Source organism: Crinia signifera, chromosome 19, assembly GCF_055691185.1.
Source record: "Crinia signifera chromosome 19, ASM5569118v1, whole genome shotgun sequence".
NCBI lineage: Eukaryota > Metazoa > Chordata > Amphibia > Anura > Myobatrachidae > Crinia > Crinia signifera.
The window spans coordinates 49644561-49656778 of NC_139226.1; positions in this window are offsets into that span (position 1 = coordinate 49644561).

Genomic DNA, 12218 nt, shown 5'->3' on the forward strand with positions numbered 1-12218 from the left:
CCCAGCACACTCTTCTATAGATAAACAGCACAGCCCCCCTCCACACATAAACAGTGCAGTACCCCTCCATAGATAGCAATCACAGTCCCTCTCCATAGAAAGAAAGCACAGCCACCCCTTCATAGTTAGACAGCACAGCCCCTCTACATAGAAAGACAGCACATCCACCATGATCATTCATACCCCAGCACACACATAGCACATGCATCATCATATTATGCCCCACAGTTATGCCCCTGATGCCATATTATGCCCCACAGTTATGCCCCTGATGCCATATTATGTCCCACAAATTGTGCCACTCTACAGGGTAAATTCACTAAGATGGGAATTCTATTGAAGATGGAATGTTGCTATGGACAACTAATTAGATTATTTATATTTTGTTCTACTAGGTGCTAAATAAATAAGATATAGAATCTGATTGGTTGCTATAGGTAACATCCCATCTTCAATAGAACTCCCATCTTAGTAAATGTATCCCTACATGTGCGTTATTAGTAGGTGCACCAAAAACGTTTGGGTTTCTGTGTTTTGGATATGGATCTCCCTTAATGTTTTGGATCTGGATTGGTTTTGCCAAAACCACCCATTTTGGTTTTGGATCTGGTTTATTGGGGGGGGGGGGGGGGGGGGGGGGATCATAAATACAGTTAAAATCTAGAATTTGCATTTTTTCCCCCCACTCATTTAGCCTATTCTAATCACCTCACAATATAGTTTTTAGGCCAAAAGGTTGCATCACGCTAGCTGGATGACTAAGCTAGGAGACACAGGAGGGCGGCACAAATGCGTGGCACATCTAGGAGTGGCACTGCAGTGGCATACAGGATGGCAGTTTTAAAAACTGGGCCCTAAAAAGCACAAAATGCAAAGAAAAGAGATGGAACTGTCCTTGGGTCCTCCCACCCACCCTTATGTTGTATTAAAAGGACATGCACAATTTAACAAACCATTCCAGCAACAGGGTCTGCCACAACTGAGGCTGAAATAGTTGGATTGTTTGGGCCCACAAAAAAAGAGGTGCTCTGTCTGCTGTATAAGACCAGGGGTGCAGCCAGCTAAGTGTGACGTATAAGTCTATGGGTGCACTGTTTGCTGTATAAGTGCAAAGGTGCTGTTAAGGGATTGCTACTAAATCCTGGCGGTCAGAATCCCAACGCCGGAATCCCAAATGCCGAAATCCCAAATGCCGAAATCCGACAAGGGAAGGACGTGGATCGCCCCCCCCCCCACACACTTGCGGGCTCGCAGTAATTTATTCTCCCTCTATGGGTGTTGTGGACACCCATAGAGGGAGAAAGTGTCGGGATTTCGGCGGTCGGGATTCCAGCGTTGGGATTTTGACCGCCGGGATTGTAACTGCATCCCACTGTTAAGTATAATGTATAAATCCAGGGGTGCTGCTAAGTCTGGTGTATAAGGGGGAGATTCTCTATACTAGAAATGCGGTAAAAACCCCGTTATCGGGGTTTTTACCGCATTTTGGGATGCACTAAGCATCCCCCGCCGGGTTACCGCGGCGGGGGGCATCGCCAGAAAAATCTGGCGATGCCCCATAGAAGCCTATGGGCTTCTACCGCATCCCACCACTGCCCTGCAACGACCCGCCGCCGCCCTGCACGGACCCCCGCCGCCCCGCATCGCCCCCTCCCCCCTCACCTGTGTTCGGGCAGCACTGCGCTGTGCTGCCCGGACCTGTGACCTCCTCCCTGCACTGATCCTCTTCCGGGTGCAGGGAGGAGGAGAGCCCGGCGCAGCAGCAGCAGCGCCGGGTGTGTAAGGGAGGGGGAGCCGCCGGGACCTGCTGGGACCCGGCGACTCTCACCACAAAGGACAGCTCTTAACGCAAGAGCTGTCCTTTGCCTTAATTATCGCATATGTTACTGCATATGCGATAATTAAATATGCGATGGGCGGCGAAGGGGGGCGGAGATTCTTAGAGAATCTCCCCCTTCGTCTGGGGGAGCTTTGTATTGATAGAAATGCAGGACAAACAATAAAAGATCAAGAACCACTTCCTACTACTAGTGCTGAAGCTGCTGTCTCCGGTCATGACATTGACGATGCAGGTCGACCAACGTCGTCTGCTCAGGCCAATGCCCAATGTCATAGAAAGCATGTAAAATACAAGAAGCTAAAATAAATAATAAGCCCCAAAAAATTACAACTATCTGATGAGCAACGTAAAGCTGGCAGTATGCATTGCGAACACAGCAAGCGATGCGAGGGGCTGCCGTACACTTAGACAGTGTCGACATTCTGCATTGTCGACCTTCCACCGGTCAACCTAAGGACCCTGTCGACCTTCAGTCCCTGTCAACCTTCTTCAGTCCGGTGTCGACCTAAGGAGTGTCAACCTTTCTGTGGGGATCCATACCCATTGTCAAATTCAGAAACTTTGGCTTAAAGCATAATCAGTCCAGCGATACCTAGCTCCCTTTTCTCTGTTGTATTCAAGTGCCTGCAATCCACACCACCAACACCCTCATCATCAATTGCTTCCTCAATCAGTATTGGAAGTAGTCCTGTAGGCAATGTCATAGGCATGACTGACTCATAAGGCCTTATTCTGGTTCACTCCTTCTGGCAAATTCCTTCTTATATGGACAAAACCATGTGCACTGCAGGTGGGGTAGATGTTACTTGTGCAGAGAGAGTTCGATTTGGGTGGGGTTTTACTTCAAAGTGAGATCTATATTGCGGTGTAAAAATAAAGCAGTCAGTATTTTCCCTGCACAGAAATAAAATAACTCACCCAAATCCAATTCTCAATGCACATGTTACATCTGCCCCCCTGCAGTGCACACGGGCCCTTATTCTAGTTGATTCGGATGGATGCATATTTTCGGACGGTCACCGAGTGTTCTTAGCCCCGCTTACCGTATGGATTGCTCACACCGTCTGAATGCTTTAAAACGCAGAGCGAACAGACCGCGAGCCTATCCTCCCCATCTGTGGAAACCTCCCCCATCCTCCGATGGTCGCCGACCATCGAATGATGGACCGAGTGGTCAGGCAGCACCGAGTGCTCCAGACCACATAGACATTTTTCCGAATGAAAGCAGGGATATGGGTGGACAGCTGACACGTGCGTCACGTCTGCATTACCATACGTACGCCTAGCGTTGTCATGGGAACGCCCATGAAACGCTGGGCATACGCATATGATAATGAGCCTAAACAGCCCTTCACGCCCCTCTCCACCCCCTGATCGGATGGTTCCGTATGATCATTTTCTATACGGAACTCACACCGTGTTCGTACGTGTGAGGCGTTCACACATGCGCAGATACGCCTCCGCACATGCACAAACACCAACCATCGGCCATCCGTCCGCATTCGGAGCCATTCGACTCAACCAGAATAAGGCCCATGGTGTTGTCCATCTAAGAAGGTATTTGCCAAAAGGAGTGAACCAGAATAAGGCCCATTGGGTGACATTCTATGGATTGAGATAGTGTGACTTTGGCGATTTTTTTCGCAAAAACGGCCGAAATCGCATTTTTTTCCATTTTCGCATATTTAATGAGCTGCGAAAATGTGAAAAAAGTGCGATTTTGGCCAACAAGTTGGACACACTGGAAATGCGATGGCTGCTTTTCGCAGCACATCGCATCCAGAAGTTTTCACATGAAAAAGTATACAAATCGCATATTTAATGGTATGCGATTTGTATAAACTGTGTCTATAATTCGCCCAAAAAGCAGACCAGGTTCTGATGGGCGAATTAGCCAGAACCCAGCACAGATCGCAATGATCTGTGCAGGGTTCTGGTGTAAAAAAATTTTTAACAGTTAAAATAAAAAAAAAAACAGCGCGGGGTCCCCCGCCAGAGCATAACCAGCCCCGGGCTCATTGAGCCAGTGCTGGTGACATAAAATCAGGGTCCCCGACAAATAGGGGTCCCCTTGATTTAATGAAACCAGCACCAGGCTCAAGGTCCGGTGCTGGTTCCCAAAATACGGGGGACAAAATGACTAGGGGTCCCCCGTATTTTAAGAACCAGCACCAGACCCAACCAGCCAGCAGGGTAATGCCACAGCCGGGGGACACTTCTTATATAAGGTCCCGAGGCCAAAGCATTATCCCCCTGGCTGGTCAGCATGGGCAGGGGTCCTGGGGAAGTGGGGACCCCCCCAATGAAGGGGTCCCCCCCCTCCAGGACTTACCAGCCCATGCTGAAAGTCCGGGGCTGTCCCCGATGCCCCTGGGCGGTGGGCATCGGGCTGATGCAAAGTGTAAAAAATAGAATAAAAACTATTGTTTTCTACTGTAGAACTATGAGTCCCAGCAAGCCTACCCCGCATGCTGGGACTTGGAGAACCACAAGTCCCAGCATGCGGGGCATTAAAGGGCCCGCTGGCACTTGTAGTTCTACAGTACAAAAAATAGTAAAATAAAACACACTGACACCCTGAAAAAAAAAGTTTAATACACACATAACACACACACTGATACTTACCTACCTTGAGCCCGTAGGTCGGTCCCTGGATCCTGGGTCCGGGGTCCGGGGCTCCTGGACAGAAGAGTCCGGTTCCGGGGCCTAGCGGCTCCTGATTGGCCGCTAGGCGGCCAATAGAATCATTCGGAGGAAAGGCGCGGAAGATGAACATCTCTGCGCCTCTCCAGTCCGTGAGCGGGTACCAGCCGGGAGCAGCGCGTCTGCCGGAGAGGATGCCGAGGTCGTCGCCAGGGACCAGGTGAGTAGGATTTCCTTCCTTAGGAACCCCTTTTAGACTACTTCGGATCCTGGACCCCGGAGACATCAGCCCTGGAGCCCAGGACCCCGGACCAGCCCCGGAACCAGGACCAAGGCCCCGGAACCGGACTCTTCTGTCCAGGAGCCCCGGACCCCGGACCCAGGATCCAGGGACCGACCTACGGGCTCAAGGTAGGTAAGTATCAGTGTGTGTGTTATGTGTGTATTAAACTTTTATTTTTCAGGGTGTCAGTGTGTTTTATTTTACTATTTATTGTACTGTAGAACTACAAGTGTCAGCGGGCCCTTTAATGCCCTGCATGCTGGGACTTGTGGTTCTCCAAGTCCCAGCATGCGGGGTAGGCTTGCTGGGACTCATAGTTCTACAGTAGAAAACAATAGTTTTTATTCTATTTTTTACACTTTGCATCAGCCCGATGCCCACCGCCCAGGGGCATCGGGGACAGCCCCGGACTTTCAGCATGGGCTGGTAAGTCCTAGAGGGGGGGGGACCCCTTCATTGGGGGGGTCCCCACTTCCCCAGGACCCCTACCCATGCTGACCAGCCAGGGGGTTAATGCTTTGGCCGCGGGACCTTATATAATAAGTGTCCACCGGCTGTGGCATTACCCTGCTGGCTGGTTGGGTCTGGTGCTGGTTCTTAAAATACGGGGGACCCCTAGTCATTTTGTCCCCCGTATTTCGGGAACCAGCGCCGGACCTTGAGCCTGGTGCTGGTTTCATTAAATCAAGGGGACCCCTATTTGTCGGGGACCCTGATTTTATGTCACCAGCACCGGCTCAATGAGCCCGGGGCTGGTTATGCTCTGGCGGGGGACCCCGCGCTGGTTTTTTTTTATTTTAAAATGCGATTTCCTGCAAACGTGCGATTTTCAGACATGAAAATCGCACATTTTCAGGACTAAAGAAATCGCACCAACTCGCACCTATTCGCACTATTTGGCCCGTTTTTCGCATTTCATTAAATATGCGAAAAACGGGCCAATCTTGCGATTTTCAAAAGTGCGATGTGGTGCGATATAAAAACATGCGCATTTATCTCAATCCATAGAATGTCACCCATAGTGACATAGTTTGTCAGATTGAAAAAGACGTCAGTCCATCGAGTTCAACCTATCTTTAAAATTATATTATTAGCAAGGAACAAGGAACAAGGAAGAGGAAGTATGACAACAGTCACCCACTTGCAAAGTAGATGACTGAGGCCATAGCAACTACTGTATGCTGGTGTTGGACGTGCATTCAATATCTGCTATTGATGCAATGGGATTTACACATCAGTCACTGCCCCAGTGGAGCTTATTGCATATTCCCTTACCACATGTATTGCATGGATACACATGCATGTAGGGATAATTTATGTTGGGAGCCAAGCAACTGCCCAGTATATTTTTGAATATACAAACTCCACACAGTTAGAGCCATGATCAGTCATTTCCACTAATTACCCCTTTACTGCACAAAAGGTGGGAGATGAGGTGGGAGAAGGGGGCATTGGGCTGAATGAAAGGGCCCTGATACATAACTTCCAGGGTGGTAGAGGATGTTTAATACGCAGAGGAAGGGTGTATAGTGGAGTGGGCTTATTATTCATAATTTTCTGGTGGGAGGACAGCTTGCTTGACTGCAGATATCTCCAGTTCCTGGAAATAGATTTCTTAGATTTTAATGGAATTAAAAACTAGAGAATCCCACCTACCAAATGTTATTGGGGACTAGGGATCAGAGTTCAGGAGGCAGAGCAATCTGCCAACGAGTATATAAAATGACATACCAGGTGTGTGGAGCTGGAGCAGTAACCAGCTGCTGGAAGGCTGATATCTCTGGTTCTGGGCACAATAGAGACAAGCTACTAGTGTCCACCAAAGGGGGAGAGTCCCAGCTTTTGCAATATATCCTCAGAAAAACTTTAAGTTAGACAGAACCTGAAATATCTGACAGGGAAGAGCAATTAACAGGCTTGGATGGGGACCACTGCTTTGAAGCCAGATATCTCCGGTTCCCAGGGGCTGATTTTTTAAAATTCTTGTACCCATGGAAATAGACTCCTGGTGGGGTTTCTGGGTACTAAGAACCCCCCCCCCCCCCCCTGCTTGCGCCACTGCATCTGGGTAAATTCCAACAAGTCCCATATTTTGCTGACAAAAAATTACAGGGGCGTGCAAGAGATGACCTGAAAAGGGGGGTCAACTTTTTAAAATAAATTCACTATTATTTTGGCTACTGTTCTTAATCCCAGGTATAAATCTGTATCTTTGTTTCCAATGGACAAAAATATGCAAGCTGTTGTTGAGAAAATTGTCAACTCAAGCAGAACGTGACATGGCAACATTTCCTTCTTTATTTTCTCTGGCAACTACCGGAGAAAACTAGATTTTCCAAACAAAACTGCTAAAATGACGGACATGTCTACTAAACCACATATGATGCTGTCACCATTAAAAGAATGGTGGAGGATTATTGAATTCAGTGACAACATTCAAATTGGCATGTCAGACAGTCCATTTATTATTATTTATTTAAAGTTTATTGTATAGCGCAGCATATTCGATTGTGCTTTACAATTGGAACAACAGTAGTAAAACAAACTGGGTAGTAAAAGACCGGGTACTTGTGTAGTTTCATGGTGCCGTGCTTCTGTGTCCAGCTGTGGGGCTGTAAACTCCATGCCAACGTGGATAGTTCGTACCCCCACTATCCACGTTGGCATGGAGTTGATTTAAGATAGCGTGGCGAGCGTAGCAAGCCACCAAGCCCGTAGCGTGGGTGAGCACAGCGAGCCCCGCAAGGGGACACAGACGTACGGCGCCATGCTGGCGCCGTGAAAGTACACAAGTATCACAGACCGATATAGAGGTAGAAGGGCCTTGCTTGCAAGCTTAAAATCATTTAATATATTGTCAGGAAAACTAGGCAATTTTTGAGATGGTCCTTGCACAAACTGGCTTTGTTTTACTACAGTACATGGGGACCTGGCTCACTCCGCTGTCAGAGGACCTCCATGCATAGCCGGTGTAAAGCTTCTCAGCACCCTAGGCATACCTTCAACCTACTTACCCCTGCCCCCAGCGGCGTAGCTAAGTTTTGGGCGTCCCCCCACCGTTAGGGGGGGGGGCGCCCCCCGCCGTCCATTCAAACCCCCCCAATCCCCCGCAGTCTTATGCTATATGGGGGCGGCCATTTTGTGGTGGTCCTCAGCAGAAGAACGGAGCCGCCGGGACCAGCGAAATAGGTAAGCCTGCGGGGGATTGGGGGGAGGTGTAACTATAGCACCGCAGCCCCCGGCGCCCCCATATGCACAGCGCCCCCCCCCCCCCCCGCGGTGGTGGGGGCTGCGGTGCTATAGTTACGCGACTGCCTCCCCCATACTGCCAACAATACCCACTTTCCAACCCCTTATGGCATGCTGGCCTAATATTCTGGAATGGTAGGGAGGCTCCCAAAAATCAGGTGGTCCTCCTAGCCCCCTTGAAGGTGGGCAATACCCCTGCTTTCCCTCAAGGGCTCACTTTGCCAACCACAGCAGAGTACAAGCAGGAGGGAGCAGCAAAGTAGGCAAGTATGCCTCAAGGGAAAGTATGGAGGTGATGTATTAGACGTTCCACAGCAGCCACCTGCATTAAGTACAACAATGATCCTCATAGACATCCTTGATTTTTTGATAGGCAAACTTGGTGGCGCCCACCACAGATCCCGGTGCCCTAGGCAGCAGCCTAATGGTAGAACCGGCCCTGCCTCTGTGGGAGTGAGCAAGGGTAATGTATATTGGCGTAAAATGTATGTAATAAAGTTGTACTGTTCTTGGTGTGTGTGTGTGTGTGTGTTTATTTTTAACATTCTTTTAACAGGTGAATTACAAGTCCAAGGGGCCAATTAATGCTCCTCATGCTGAGACTTATTGTTCGCCAAGTCCCAGCATGCGGGGAGGACCTCTTTATTGGAGGGATCTCCACTCTCCCAGGTACCCTATCCAGGGCTGACCAGCCATGTTCATCATGTTTCAGATGGGAGAGCTTGTGCTAAATGTGTCCCCCCAGCTGTGGTATGACGCTGGCTGTTGGAACCTGGTGCTGGTTCTAGATTTTTTGTCCCCATATTTTTGGAACAAGGACTGTTCCAAGAGACTGGTGCTGGTTTCTTACATACGGAGGAACCCCAAAATTTGTCTTCCTTATTTGGAGGACCAGAAACGGATCAGTTATGCTCATGAGGGGGGACACTGCCGTTTTTTCTTGACATTTTTACAAAAAATCACACATTATAGTTGCTACAAACTGCACATGTCTAAAAGAAAATCGCAGATTTTCGTGACTAAAAATCGCCAGAAATCGCACCCTATGACATTTGCGAATATCGGAAAAGAAATTGCACATTTTACATGTTCGATATGGTGCGATTTCTTATCAGTGTTTTTTAGCACTATTACAATTCACCCAGTGTGTCTTCATTGTAATTTCATTTTTATTCAGCACCCCTGTACAGTAGCACCCCTTTACAGCACAGCATCCCTTTACAGGGCACAGGACAGCACCCCAGTACAGCACCACTGTCCCACAGTACCCAGATCATACTCCAGTCTTCATTGTATTTACATTTTTGGTATAGCACCCCTGTACAACAGCACCCATTTTTGGTACAGCACCCCTGTACAGCAGAACCCCTTTACAGCACACAGAACAGCACCCCAATATGGCACCCCTGTCTCACAGCACTTGGATTATACTGCAATATGCCTTCATTATAATTTAATATTTGATACAGCACCCCTGTACAGCACAGGACAGCACCCCTGTATAGCAGCACCTCTTTCCAGCACAGTACCCTTTTACAGTGTACAGGACAGCAGCCCAGTACAGCATAGGAGGACAGCAGCACCCAATTATTTGGCAGACTGGCAGCATCCAATTATAGAACAGACAGGAAGCATCTCATTACATAGCAGACAAGCAGTGTCATTATAGATCACAGGCATCACCCAATTATTGGGCAGACAGGGCACCCCGACTGATAAAACAGATCAAACAGGGCACACTGGAGTAAGACAGCAGACACAGCAAGATCCCACCTGACGCCATCACCCACAGACAGACAGAGGTGCGTCCTACACACTCTCCTATGAGTAAGATAGCGCAGATCAGCAGGAATTTATATCAAATCCAAAACCTGCGAGAATCCGACAGCAGGATGATGTCATTTTACCTCATTCTGGGATCCAAGTCTGGTGGAAAAAGCCAAGCTGCGCTCGGATCCTGCCTCAGATTGTGAAGTTCAGGGGGGCTCGGAGATCTAAGCCCCCTGATACCTAGTTATCAGGGGTTTATAGAGACCATTTCATGCATAAAGGGATGGATTACCTGGCATTAATATCAGAAAGAATCACTTAGACTGCATGGGTCCTCAAACTGCGGCCCTCCAGATGTTGTGAAACTACAAATCCCAGCATGCCTTGCCACCGTTTTGCTATAAGGGAGTGTTAAAACTGTGGCAAGTCATGCTGGGATTTGTAGTTTCACAACATCTGGAGAGCCGTAGTTTGAGGACCCATGACTTAGAGAGTCAGATTGTATCACAGTCAAATTCATGGATTGTTCTGTGGAGTAAATAGAGACGGCACGCTGCTCAATTTCTGAATCCTTATAACTCCTCAACCAGGGGTGGGCAAAACAAAGACTGCGGTCCGTACAGTATGTGACCTGTCAAAAAATTGAGAATGTCTCTTCTGTGTAGGCAGCCAATGAGTGAGGTCACAGGTGTTCTGCACTGTCCGATGCATCTCGATTCCCTTCTCCCTTGTGTGCGCAGTGGTACCATTGTTCGTGTCTGCTCCCTTAAACTGGGCCTCTAATAAATGTCCCTCCCAAAATGGCCCTCACCTCCTCTTGCATCTTTCACGTATGGGGGAATACGTGGACGGTAACCGGGACTGAACAGGTGTCCCCCTTTCTACATCTTCTGGAACTTTGCCACGGAACTCTGGTCACATTCGGATACCATAATATTATGGTGATATGCGATTTTTTATCCTTGATATTGTGAGTGCATTTTATGAATACATTTTGTGTGTGGTTTTAAGACAGTATTGCACTATTGGTCTGTATTTGGAGTTCCTTACAGTGACACCGTGAAGGATTCCAAGGATTTTTAGATATCTGATTGCCACCGTTGTGGAATTATATGCTTATTGAAATGAAGGCACATGTGAGTGTGAATTCTACCTAATAAAAATTCCCTCAAATACAGACAATATTGCACCATCTTTGGTTCTTTTGAAGTTCTTTCAGGTTAAAGATAAAGGAACTAAAGAGAATAGAAGATCTCTGAGAGGAAAGTGTTTTTTGTTTTTTTTTTAAAAACATATTTGCACATATTTGATTGATACTCTGGGTGGCGCTTTATTTTAGAACCCATTTTAACTGTTGGTGTATCAAGAAAGAACTATTAAGTGATAGTATTTCATCTTTTGTCTATGATAGCTTGTGTAATTGATGTCTTTGTCATTCTAATTCTAGAGTTTAATTGTTTAGTTTTGCTCCCACCTCGGCTCAGCAGATCCCCTTTCACTGGCCCAGTTTCCCCCGGAATTCCTTTTGCTAACATATAGTATCTCTCTAGTATCTTCTTTGAACTGAACCTCTCTGTCGTCTTCTCATCATCACTGTCTGTCTTCTGAGCAGTGGCTTCCTGGAATTCTGGCCTGATAATAGAACCGGAGTTCACCAGCTGTAGGTTCTGCAGTCAGTTGCACTAGTACAACCTGTATCTTCCTCTCTCCTGCCTCTAGGGTAGGGCAGACCATCACTGTGCAGATAATGAGCATATAGTTCACTACAACTGGATAATACAAGATACAAAATAGCAGTTTCTCAACAAAAAATAAAAATAAATGTTCACATGATGATCATTCCTTATACATAATTAGGTTCTTAGTATGTTAAATGTGACAAAGGGGGTGATTCAGGTGTGATCGCTCAGGACAGAATTCACTCTCCCGGCTGATGTTTGGGGTTCGCGCATGCACGAATATGCGCTTGTGCAAACCCCCGGGAGCTTACGCATTTGTCAAGTGTCACGCTCGCAGGGGTGTTCGCAACAGGATGGGCGTGAAGGTGGATGGGGCTGACTCTGGGGACCGGCCAGAGTTTTATGGGCATGACCACCAAAATGGTGGGCAAGCCAATGGAAAGCGCAGCAAATTCCATTGCGCTTTACAATTGGATACAGTGATACAACAAACTTGGTATTTACAGACAGTCTAAAGGTCAGAGGGCCCTGCTCGCAAGCTTATAAATCTATTTAATGAAAAGGGGGCCCGTGTGTGGCCTCCACACAGGGTATGGGTCAAAGGGCCGACACTAATAAGGTCGACAGTCAATACGCTGACCACTATTGATCGATGAGCTATAAGTTAACACATGAAAAAGGTCAACATAATCTACGTCGATGTGATCAAAAGGTCGACACGAGCAATAGGTTGACATTAAAAAGGTTGACGTGA